The sequence below is a fragment of the Arachis ipaensis genome, chromosome B1 (assembly GCF_059453495.1).
Source record: "Arachis ipaensis isolate K30076 ecotype BB chromosome B1, ASM5945349v1, whole genome shotgun sequence".
In the NCBI taxonomy this organism is placed as follows: domain Eukaryota; kingdom Viridiplantae; phylum Streptophyta; class Magnoliopsida; order Fabales; family Fabaceae; genus Arachis; species Arachis ipaensis.
Window position 1 is genome coordinate 66984089 of NC_142436.1, and position 11270 is coordinate 66995358.

The 11270-nt window shown below is 41.5% G+C and overlaps 1 non-coding gene across 1 annotated transcript; it reads left to right on the top strand.

The window, feature by feature from the left end:
- Positions 1 to 10955: 10955 nt before the first annotated feature.
- On the top strand, positions 10956 to 11063 carry LOC148576903 (small nucleolar RNA R71). The gene has a single exon (XR_015902774.1). It is a non-coding gene; the product is annotated as a small nucleolar RNA R71 (small nucleolar RNA).
- Positions 11064 to 11270: the final 207 nt, after the last annotated feature.

The window sequence follows — 11270 nt, forward strand, 5'->3', positions numbered from 1 at the left end:
AAAGCATTTCTAGCATGATCTCTTCATTCCTCTTCCAAGGTTCAGAAGAGATCCAAGTATGAATAGCTTCTTTTTCAAGATAACTACCCAATTGGATGAAGATTGAAAGCTTTCTAGTAAAATCAAGAGAAAAGATAGAAGAAGAATAATGAAAACTAATATTGATCCATCAAATTACAACAGAGCTCCTTAACCCAATGAAAGGGGTTTAGTTGTTCATAGCTCTGGAAATCAAAAACAAAGATGGAAAATACATTATGAAAAGTAAAACTAGAAGTGCAGAGAAAGTAAAATTATACAGAGAGTAGTTCTCCAATTTCCAACTCCCCCAAAAAGCTCCTTTCTAATTCAAAACTCCCCCTATATATACTACTCTTCTGATCTTCTAGTTGGTTCTTCAAGTCTTGGATATGGGTCTTTGGATCTTGAGTTTGAAGCAGTTATCCTCTTCAGTGGGCTTAGCTTTACTTGCAGAAAGAAAGTGTGAAGTAGGCAGGGTGTTTAGCTCAGGGCGTTAGTGGCGTTAACGTTAAGTGAGAGTGTGGGTTCGAGAACGTTAGTGACAATCACCTTTTTCACTAATGTTCCTAACCCAGGGATGATCCACGTTAACTTCAACGTTAGTGGCACCAACATGACCACTAACGTTGCCTCTTGATCCTTCGCACACGTTATTGGGACTCACCTTTTCCAATAACGTTGAGAGTCCTCCCTCCCCCTACGTTAGAGCTCACGTTAACTTAGTTAACGTGGCTCTTAACGTAGGCTTGCCAATTCTTCAAGAACGTTAGTGACACTTACCTTTGTCACTAACGTTCTAAGGTGCCCCTACTTCCCACGTTAGAGTCCACGTTAACTAAGTTAACGTGGCTTCTAACGTGGTAATGATAGCCATCTCCAACGTTAGTGACAAAGGTGAGTGTTACTAACGTTGGCTCGTCATCCTATCCTCAACGTTAGCTTCCACGTTAACTAAGTTAGCGTGGGAGTTAACGTGGATCATAGTGGCTCATTGTGGCTCATTCCAACGTTAGTGACAAAGGTGAGTGTCACTAACGTTGGCGATTGTTTGCTTTCTCTACGTTAACTTTAACGTGGGAGTTAACGTAGCTCAAGGTGGCTTAGTCCAATGTTAGTGACAATGGTGAGTGTCACTAACGTTGGCCATTCTTTTGCTTCCCAACGTTAGAGTCCACGTTAACTAAGTTAACGTGGAAGCTAACGTGGCCAATATGAGCTTGGTCCAACGTTAGTGACAAAGGTGAGTGTCACTAACGTTGGCTCCACTTTCTTTCTTCCACGTTAGAGTTCATGTTATCTTAGTTAATGTGACTCTTAATGTGGGCTATGATGGCTTCGAGGACGTTATTGGCGATTACTTTTCTCATTAGCGTTGCAAGCTAGCTCCCATTCCACGTTAGTGGTCACATTTGTCCTGAAATCAAGCAATAAAGTGCATCAAAGTTCTAATCCACATCATGAGACATGTATCATCCAATTTGTCATCTAATTCATGAAAAAATCCTATGAAATTATGTAAAGTGCACAATGTATGCTTAAATCAAGATGTAAGTGAAATTTCACCCAAAACTTGCTTATTTCCTAAGAAAATGCATGAAACTACCCTAAAACAGTAAAGAAAAGGTCAGTGAAACTGGCCAAAATACCCTGGCATCACAACACCAAACTTAAAGCTTGCTTGTCCCTAAGCAAGTACTGGAACAAGAGAATGATGAATGAAATGCCAAGAAAAGTGAGTCATTATTGTGGAAGTTATGTCCTTGGTTTTATGGTGGTTTCATGCATAGCAACTTAGGTTCATTCCTTCACTGGCTTTTAGACCTTTATCGTGTCCTGGAATGCTCACTTGACTACACCCTATGAGACTCTTATTCTCTGATCCTTTTTGTCATTTCAGGGCTTATTTGAGTTCTTAGACTAGATGCTCTGTAAGGGGGCTACTCTTTAAGATAAGCTTTCAGCCAGCACTCCCGAACCAGTTGGTTCAAGGTGCTATGTGTTAAGACACCCCTAAGGACTTACTCCCTCAAGTCTCTTTCCCCCATACATACACACCATAGGCACATAGTTTGTTTATTTTCTTTCTTGAGACCTTGGTGTCCAGCACCTCTTTGTGTTACTAAGTGTTCTGTAGCAAGGGTTACTCTTGATAGTGGACTTTTAGCTGATAATCCCGAGTTAGTTAACCCAAGTTACCAAGTGATAAGGCACCCCTAAGAGCTTATTCATCCAAGTAGATCCCTTACATAGGAGCACCACAGACACTTGCCTCAAGATTCAACCCTTGGTGCCTAGCCTTATTTCTTACTCTTTTTCTTTTTTCGTTCTTTCTTATTGGGATCTTGTTATTTAGTTAGTCTCATGTGGTGTGCCTCAAGCATATGATTCCGGACAGATAGTTGTCTTCCCACCTTGTTGGTGAACCAACTTAGCTAACTTATGACCACATCACAAACTAAGGAACTTACTCCATATTATGAACTCCTCTCTGGTCTTTGATAACAAGCATTCTCTTTTTATTAAAAAGGAGACAAGCATACAATAAGCATGAATGAATTGAAAACGGGCAGTTTGACTAGCAATCATAGACTTAAGCAAGGATAATTCTAAAAACAGAATCGAAAATCCTAAGCTATCATGGAAGCATGTTCTATTTCATACATGATTTTCCTTATTTAAAGCTTAAAAAAGATGGAACAAAGAGGGTACTCCACCACCTTTTACTCATGGGGTTGCCCATGCTCTCCCTCTGGCTCGTCCTCATTGTGTCTATTTGTTGCGCTTGAGCTCTCACCTCCTTTGCTTTTTCCAATCAACTTCTTCCAGAAGCCAGCATCTTCCATCTTCTTCTTTAATGTTTCCTTCTGCTGTTTCACCTTCCTTTCTTCTTGTTCTACAAAATCTTTTTGGACCTCATCATATGTAGGGATGGCATAGTGTAGATTATGCATATGACTAGACATGTAGTTCAACTTGGCTTGAGTGTTTATGTTGAACTCCTCCCTATGTAGTTGCCGTCCTTCATTAAGTACACTGAACTCGTTGAATGCTTTCATCTGAGCTAGCTGCCGCTGGTTGAGTTCTTGCAAGTGCTTATCTTGACGCTCTTGTCTTTCATTCACTTGGTTGATGGCTTGAGTGAGCTGGGAGTAGTGTTCCTGTTGCTGCTCCATTTGTTGTTTCTGTCACTCTCCTTGTTGACTCATCCAGTTGGCAAGTAGTTCTTCCTGACGATCCATCCGTTGGGATTGAAGGTGTAGTAGTTGCTCTTGTCCTTCCATTTGTCTTCTCCCCAAATCTTCAATGGCTTCTTGAAGGTGGCTCATATTAAAATTGTTTGGGTCATAGTATTCTTCTTGTTGGTGTTCTTCCTGATGAGATTCTTCTTGGTGGGCTCCTTCTTTTGGTTTTCGCTTTCCTATTTGAGGTCTTCTTTGTTGTTGGGCAGGCGTAGTATAGATCAGACGCTGAAGTGTAACTAGCCTCCCAGGGTTCACCCAGTCTGGATTTCTATCCTCGAAGACTACCTTGGCCTTTGTACACAATCTGAGAATGGTGCTAGGGTACCAAAGCCTGGCACCCGAATCAACCTTCTCAGCTGACTCTTGAATCCCCTCATCTATGAGTTCATGCACATTGATTTCTCCACCCTGTACTAGGCAATGTACCATAGTCGCTCGATTAATATTGACCTCTGAATTATTTGCAGCTGAGAGGATAGACCTCCTCACGAGTTCAAACCATCCCTTGGCTTCCGGGCTAAGGTCTCCCCTCTTGATGAATCGGGGTCTCTTATCCGCATACCTTTCCCAGTCAGCTCCTATGACACATATGTCAGTCACTATTTCTTCGAGTTCATCATTGTCAGGGCTCTTACTTATCCTTGCATGATAACTAAGCTCATCAAAGTGTGGTGATTTCAGCTGAAGAGTTCTTGTTATAGCATTTGGGTTGAAGTCCACCTCTCTTCCTCTTACATAACTTTTGAAGGTTGGGGCCTTGTTTTTGTCTTCTCTAACCACATTTGCATAGAACTCTTTGATGAGGTTTGCATTGATCTTCCCTTCTGGGTTCGTGAGCCTTTGCCACCCTCTTTGTTCAATTTTCTCTCGAATCTGTGGGCATTCATCCTCGTTGATTTGGAATGTTAACTCAGGCAGTATCTTTTTGAGCTTTATCCGCTCAAATTCCTGTTCATGGAACGCAGTTTTGAATCTCCTTTCATCGAAAGGGACGCTCTCCACCAGTTCTTTCCTCTTTTACCTCTTGGAGCTTGGTGCGCAGAAATTGTGATTACACTTTTGATTATGTAAAATTCATCGCTCTTGCCAAAAACTTGGTGCGCAGAAATTGTGATTACACTTTTGATTATGTAAAATTCATCGCTCTTTATTTCCCTGGTAATGGCGCCAAAAACGTGATGCCAATACCATGGTTGACAACTTCGCACAACTAACCAGCAAGTGCATTGGGTCATCCAAGTAATACCTTACGTGAGTAAGGGTCGAATCCCACGGAGATTGTTGGTATGAAGCAAGCTATGGTCACCTTGTAAATCTCAGTCAGGCGGATATAAAATAGTAATGGAGTTTTCGAAATTAAATAATAAAAGAAGGGATAGAAATACTTATGTAAATCATTGGTGAGAATTTCAGATAAGCGAATAGAGATGCTTTCGTTCCTCTGAACTTCTGCTTTCCTGCTATCTTCATCCAATCAGTCTCACTCCTTTCCATGGCTGGCTTTATGTGATACATCACCATTGTCAATGGCTACTTTCGGTCTTCTCTCGGGAAAATGATCCAAATGCCCTGTCACGGCACGGCTAATCATCTGGAGGCATCACCCTTGTCAATGGTTTCATCTTATCCTCTCAGTGAAAATGGTCAACGCACCCTGTCACGGCACGGCTATTCATCTGTCGGTTCTCGATCATGCTGGAATAGGATTTACTATCCTTTTGCGTCTGTCACTACGCCCGGCAATCGCGAGTTTGAAGCTCGTCACAGTCTTTCAATCATTGAATCCTACTCGGAATACCACAGACAAGGTTTAGACCTTCCAGATTCTCTTGAATGCCGCCATCATTCTAGCTTACACCACGAAGATTCCGATTAAGAGATCTAAGAGATACTCATTCAGTCGAAGGTAGAACGGAAGTGGTTGTCAGGCACGCGTTCATAGGGAATGATGATGATTGTCACGTTCATCACATTCAGGTTGAAGTGCGAATGAATATCTTAGAAGCGAAATAAGATGAATTGAATAGAAAACAGTAGTACTTTGGATTAATCTTTGAGGAACAGCAGAGCTCCACACCTTAATCTATGGAGTGTAGAAACTCTACCGTTGAGAATACATAAGTGAAAGGTCCAGGCATGGCCGAGATGGCCAGCCCCCAAAACGTGATCACAGGATCAGAATACAATCCAGGATAAAACTCAGGATGTCAAATACAATAGTGAAATGTCCTATTTATAATAAACTAGCTACTAGGGTTTACAGAAGTAAGTAATTGATGCATAAATCCACTTCCGGGGGCCACTTGGTGTGTGCTTGGGCTGAGCTTTGAGTGTTGCACGTGTAGAGGTCCTTCTTGGAGTTGAACGCCAGCTTTTGTGCCAGTTTGGGCGTTCAACTCTGGTTTTGGCTCCTTTTCTGGCGCTGGACGCCAGATTTGGGCAGAAAGCTGGTGTTGAACGCCAGTTTGCGTCATCTATTCTTGGCCAAAGTATAGACTATTATACATTGCTGGAAAGCCCTGGATGTCTAATTTCCAACGCAATTAGAAGCGCTCCATTTTAAGTTCTGTAGCTCCAGAAAATCCATTTTGAGTTCAGGGAGGTCAGAATCCAACAGCATCAGCAGTCCTTCTTCAACCTCTGAATCTGATTTTTGCTCAAGTCCCTCAATTTCAACCAGAAAATACCTGAAATCACAGAAAAACACACAAACTCATAGTGAAGTCCAGAAATGTGAATTTAACATAAAAACTAATGAAAACATCCCTAAAAGTAACTAGATCCTACTAAAAACATACTAAAAATAATGCCAAAAAGCGTATAAATTATCCGCTCATCACAACACCAAACTTAAATTGTTGCTTGTCCCCAAGCAACTGAAAATCAAATAGGATAAAAAGAAGAGAATATACTATAAATTCCAAACTATCAATGAAACAGAGCTTCAATCATATGAGCGGGACTTATAGCTTTTTGCCTCTTGAATAGTTTTGGCATCTCACTTTATCCATTGAGGTTCAGAATGATTGGCATCTATAGGAACTCAGAGTTCAGATAGTGTTATTGATTCTCTTAGTTCAGTATGATGATTCTTGAACACAGCTTCTTTATGAGTCTTGGCCGTGGCCCTAAGCACTTTGTTTTCCAGTATTACCACCGGATACATAAATGCCACAGACACATAATTGGGTGAACCTTTTCAGATTGTGACTCAGCTTTGCTAGAGTCCCCAATTAGAGGTGTCTAGGGTTCTTAAGCACACTCTTTTTTTGCTTTGGACCTTGACTTTAACCGCTCAGTCTCAAGTTTTCACTTGACACCTACACGCCACAAGCACATGGTTAGGGACAGCTTGGTTTAGCCGCTTAGACCAGGATTTTATTCCTTTAGGCCCTCCTATCCACTGATGCTCAAAGCCTTGGGATCCTTTTTATTTGCCCTTGCCTTTTGATTTTAAGGGTTATTGGCTTTTTGCTCTTGCCTCTTGGTTTTAAGAGCTTTTGGCTTTTTCTGCTTGCTTTTTCTTTCTATTTTTTTTTCTATTTTTTTTCGCCTATTTTTTTTTCTTTTTTTCTGCAAGCTTTGTTCTTTGCTACTTTTTCTTGCTTCAAGAATCATTTTTATGATTTTTCAGATTATCAAATAACATGTCTCTTAGTCATCATTCTTTCAAGAGCCAACATAATTAACATTCTTAAACAACAACTTCAAAAGACATATGCACTGTTCAAGCATTCATTCAGAAAACAAGAAGCATTGTCACCACATTAATATAATTAAACTAAGTTCAAGGATAAATTCAAAACTCATGTACTTCTTGTTCTTTTGAATTAAAACATTTTTCATTTAAGAGAGGTGATGGATTCATAGGACATTCATAATTTTTAGACAAAGTTACTAATGATCATGTAATGAAGACACAGACATAGATAAGCACATAACATAGAAAACAAAAAAAAATAGAAGAAATAAGAACAAGGAATGAATCCACCTTAGTGATGGTGGCGTTTCCTTCTTGAGGAACCAAGGATGTCCTTAAGCTCTTCTATGTCTCTTCCTTGTCTTTGTTGCTCCTCCCTTATTGCTTGTTGATCTTCTCTTATTTCATGGAGCATGATGGAGTGCTCTTGATGTTCCACCCTTAGTTGTCCCATATTGGAACTCAATTCTCCTAAGGAGTTGTTGATTTGCTCCCAATAGTTTTGTGGAGGAATGTGCATTTGAGGCATCTCCGGGATCTCATGGTGATGAGCTTCATACGCCTCTTGAGCTCCATGAATGGGCTCTCTTGCTTTCTCCATCTTTTTCTTAGTGATGGGCTTGTCCTCTTTAATGAGGATATCTCCCTCTATGTCAATCCCAGCTGAATTGCATAGGTGGCAAATGAGGTGAGGAAAGGCTAACCTTGCCATAGTGGAAGACTTGTCAGCCACCTTGTAGAGTTCTTGAGGTATAATCTCATGAATTTCCACCTCTTCTCCAATCATGTTGCTATGGATCATGATGGCCTGGTCTATAGTAACTTCAGACCGGTTGCTAGTGGGAGTGATTGAGCATTGAATGAACTCCAACCATCCTCTAGCCACAGGCTTGAGGTCCAATCTTCTTAGTTAAACCGGCTTGCCTTTGGAGTCAATCTTCCATTGAGCTCCTTCCACACATATGTCCATAAGGACTTGGTCCAACCTTTGATTAAAGTTGACCCTTCTAGTGTAGGGGCGTTCATCTCCTTGCATCATGGGCAAGTTAAACGCCAACCTCACATTCTCCGGACTAAAATCTAAGTATTTCCCCCGAACCATTGTAACATAGTTCTTTGGATCCGGGTTCTTACTTTGATCATGGTTCTTGGTGATCCATGCATTGGCATAGAACTCTTGAACCATTAGGATGCCGACTTGTTGGATGGGATTTGTTAGAACTTCCCAACCTCTTCTTTGATTTCATGTCGGATCTCCGGATACTCATTTCTTTTGAGTTTGAAAGGGACCTCGGGGATCACCTTCTTCTTGGCCACAACATCATAGAAGTGGTCTTGATGGGCTTTGGAGATGAACCTTTCCATCTCCAATGACTCGGATGTGGAAGCTTTTGTCTTCCCTTTCCCCTTCTTAGAGGATTCTCCGGTCTTAGGTGCCATCAATGGTAATGGAAAAACAAAAAGCTTATGCTTTTACCACACCAAACTTAGAATTTTGCTCGCCCTCGAGCAATAAAAGAAAGAATAGATGAAGAAGAAGAAGAAATGGAAGAGATGGAGAGTGGGAAGTGTTTCGGCCAAGAAGGGTGTAGAGGGGTGTGTTGTGTGAATTTGATGAAGAATGGAGGGCTTTATATAGGGAAGGGAGGGGGGGAAAGGTTTCGGCCATATAGTTGGGTTTGGGAGGGAAATTGGTTTTGAATTTTGAAGGTAGGTGAGGTTTATGAGGTAGGTTTATGGGGAAGAGTGGATGGATGTGAGTGGTGAAGAGGTGATGGGGAAGAGAGATTGAGGTGATTGGTAAAGGGTTTTGGGGAAGAGTGTTTATGGGATTGTGTGAAAGAGGGGTTAGAAGAAGTGAGTGGAGGTAGGTGGGGATCCTGTGGGGTCCACAGATCCTGAGATGATCCTGTGGGGTCCACAGATCCTGGGGTGTCAAGGATTTGCACCCTTGCACCAAATTAGGCATGTAAAATGCCCTTGAACACAACTCTGGGCGTTCAGCGCCAGGTTGGTGCCCATTTTGGGCGTTCAACGCCCATTTGCTGCCATTTCTGGCGTTGAACACCAGAACCATGCTCTGTTCTGGCGTTGAACGCTAGGTAGATGCTTCCTCCAGGGTGTGATTTTTCTTCTGCTATTTTTGATTCTGTTTTCAATTTTTATATTTATTTTGTGACTCCACATGATCATGAAACTAACAAAACATGAAAAACAAAAACAAAATTAGATAAATAAATATTGGGTTGCCTCCCAACAAGCGCTTCTTTAATGTCAATAGCTTGACAGTGGGCTCTCATGGAGCCTCACAGATGTTCAGAGCTTTGTTGAGACTCTCCAACACCAAACTTAGAAATTGGATATGGGAGTTCAACACCAAACTTAGAGTTTGGTTGTGGCCTCCCAACACCAAACTTAGAGTTTGACTGTGGGGACTTTGTTTGACTCTGCTTTGAGAGAAGCCTTTTATGCTTCCTCTCCATAGATGCAGAGAGAGATCCTTGAGTTGTAAACATAAGGTTGTCCTCATTTACTTGAAGGATCAATTCTCCTCTGTCCACATCAATCACAGCTCTTGCTGTGGCCAGGAAAGGTCTTCCTAGGATGATGGATTCATCCTTTTCCTTTCCAGTATCCAGGACTATGAAATCAGCAGGGATGTAAAGGCCTTCAACCTTTACTAACACGTCCTCTACTTGTCCATAAGCCTGTTTTCTTGAATTGTCTGCCATCTCTAATGAGATTTTAGCAGCTTGCACCCCATAGATTCCCAGTTTCTCTATTACAGAGAGGGGCATGAGGTTTATCCCTGAACCAAGGTCACACAGAGCCTTAAAGATCATGGTGCCTATGGTACAAGGTATTATGAACTTTCCAGGATCCTGTCTCTTCTGAGGCAAAGTCAGTTGATCCAGATTACTTAGTTCATTGATGAACAAGGGAGGTTCAACTTCCCAAGTATCAATGCCAAATAATTTGGCATTCAGCTTCATGATTGCACCAAGAAACTTGGCAGATTGCTCTTCAGTAACATCCTCATTCTCTTCAGAAGAGGAATACTCATCAGAGCTCATGAAGGGCATAAGGAGGTTCAATGGAATCTCTATGGTCTCTAGATGAGCCTCAGATTCCTTTGGTTCCTCAGAGGGAAACTCCTTATTGATCACTGGACGTCCTAGGAGGTCTTCCTCACTGGGATTCACGTCCTCTCCTTCCCTTATAGGTTCGGCCATGGTGCTTATGTCAATGGCCTTGCACTTTCCTTTTGGATTCTCTTCTGTATTGCTTGGGAGAGTACTAGGAGGGATGTCAGTGATCCTTTTACTCAGCTGGCCCATTTGTGCTTCCAGATTTCTAATGGAAGACCTTGTTTCATTCATGAAACTTACAGTGGCCTTGGATAGATCAGAGACTAAGTTTGCTAAATTAGAAGTATTTTGTTCAGAGTTCTCTGTCTGTTGCTGAGTGGATGATGGAAAAGGTTTATTATTGTTAAACCTGTTTCTTCCACCATTATTGAAGCCTTGTTGAGGCTTTTGATCCTTCCATGAGAAATTCGGATGATTTCTCCATGATGAGTTATAGGTGTTTCCATAAGGTTCACCTAAGTAATTTACCTCTGCTATTGCAGGGTTCTCAGGATCATAAGCTTCTTCTTCAGATGATGCCTCTTGAGTACTGTTGGATACAGCTTGCATTCCATTCAGACTCTGAGAGATCATATTGACTTGCTGAGTCAATATTTTGTTCTGGGCCAATATGGCATTCAGAGTATCAACTTCAAGAACTCCCTTTTTCACAGGCGTCCCATTACTCACAGGATTCCTCTCAGAAGTGTACATGAACTGGTTATTAGCAACCATGTCAATGAGTTCTTGATCTTCTGCAGGCATTTTCTTTAGGTGAATGGATTCACCTGCAGAAGTATCCAATGACATCTTTGATAACTCCGACAGACCATCATAGAATATATCCAGGATGGTCCATTCTGAAAGCATGTCAGAAGGACACTTTTTGGTCAACTGTTTGTATCTTTCCCAAGCTTCATAGAGGGATTCACCTTCTTTCTGTTTGAAGGTCTAAACATCCACTCTAAGCTTGCTCAGATTTTGAGGAGAAAAGAACTTGGCTAAGAAAGCCGTGACCAGCTTATCCCAAGAGTTCAGGCTGTCTCTAGGTTGAGAGTCCAACCAGATTCTAGCTCTGTCTCTTACAGCAAAAGGGAAAAGCATGAGCCTGTAGACTTCAGGATCTACTCCATTAGTCTTAACAGTATCACATATCTGCAAGAATTCAGTTAAGAACTG